The 1,143-nt window shown below is 48.6% G+C and overlaps 1 long non-coding RNA gene across 1 annotated transcript; it reads right to left on the bottom strand.

Annotated features, from left to right (window-relative positions):
- Nucleotides 1–286: 286 nt before the first annotated feature.
- Nucleotides 287–917, bottom strand: LOC149155940 (uncharacterized). The gene is made up of 3 exons (XR_016263774.1): nt 699–917; nt 517–591; nt 287–414 (listed from the first exon to the last, which is right to left on the bottom strand). It is a non-coding gene; the product is annotated as an uncharacterized LOC149155940 (long non-coding RNA).
- Between the last annotated feature and the right edge of the window lie 226 nt (nt 918–1,143).

Here is a 1,143-nt window from a genome sequence, read left to right as displayed (position 1 = left end):
TTACAAACACCAAGGGCAAACAATATGTTACCGAGCCGCAAGTGAACGGCCAAATCTTGCGGTACTTAGGTCGATATGATCCATAACCTTTCTTCAAAAAAAAAAAATATATATATTCAATAACCAATGCGGTAGCAAAAAAATAGAGATTCAGCAATATTAAGCCATGGCCGCGAGTCTACATTAACTGTTCAGGAGAAATAAAAACTGGGTCCGGCCCAGACAACAGTAACCACAGGATTTAAGCCAGAAATCGATTCTAAATGTATACAATTAATGTAACAATCATTTACAGTCGGCAACTTAAGTAACTTTCCAACGCAGAACTTCTGGGAACCTTAGGGTTCCACCGGAACCCATATCCCGTAGTCGGGAGAAATAGGTAATGAGCGGACTGTGGCGAGCCAGTACCTTCTGCGACCAACCATAAACAAAACAATAAGGTCGCCACGGCTAGACTCGAGAGAAGAACGGTTAACCAGATCGGCGTAATACATAAACGATGGAGGGACGTACCTGAGGGATGGCCGAGTCACTCTGGTGCTGGAAGGAGACCCTGCATCTCCTGGCCGAACTCGGGAACAAGCCCAGCTGCAACCACAAACAATACCGCCTTAAGAAAACTATAACATGAAAGGCATAACAGAATTAACCCAAAAACTCAATATAAGTAGAAGGCGCCGAGACTGTAACCTTACCCGGGCTCTGTAGCGAAAGGTAAATATAGCCTGTAGTATGGACGCTCAGCGGATCTGTGCTAGCTCGGCGGAGAAGGAGATCACTCGGCGGAGGGGGACTGAACCAAACTCGGGCAGTGGCGAATGGGGCCGTGAACGTCGGGACGCCGAGTTTTACCAGTTCCGAACGATCGAGAAGGGGCCATCATCGAGATTGGAGCCGGAGGGCCTCCTACCCTCGGATGCATACCAAAGCATCCAAACCATTGATCTGAGCGGTAAAACTTAGGCGGCAAACTTTGACACCCTCCCATCACGTGATTGCACCGGCGATAGTAAATGCAACACCCAAATGGTTACAGCTAAAGGCGCCAGCACAACATCAGGGCAGGACGGCCTCGGGTTGCTAATTCCGGTAACGGAAATATGCAAGGCGCCAACCCCAAACGTAAGCCGAAGTCCATGC

The sequence above is a fragment of the Pinus tabuliformis genome, chromosome 9, assembly GCF_031772625.1.
Source record: "Pinus tabuliformis cultivar Carrire ecotype Pingquan chromosome 9, CPIR1, whole genome shotgun sequence".
Taxonomy (NCBI): Eukaryota; Viridiplantae; Streptophyta; class Pinopsida; order Pinales; family Pinaceae; genus Pinus; species Pinus tabuliformis.
This window is presented reverse-complemented; position numbering and strand designations above follow the sequence as displayed.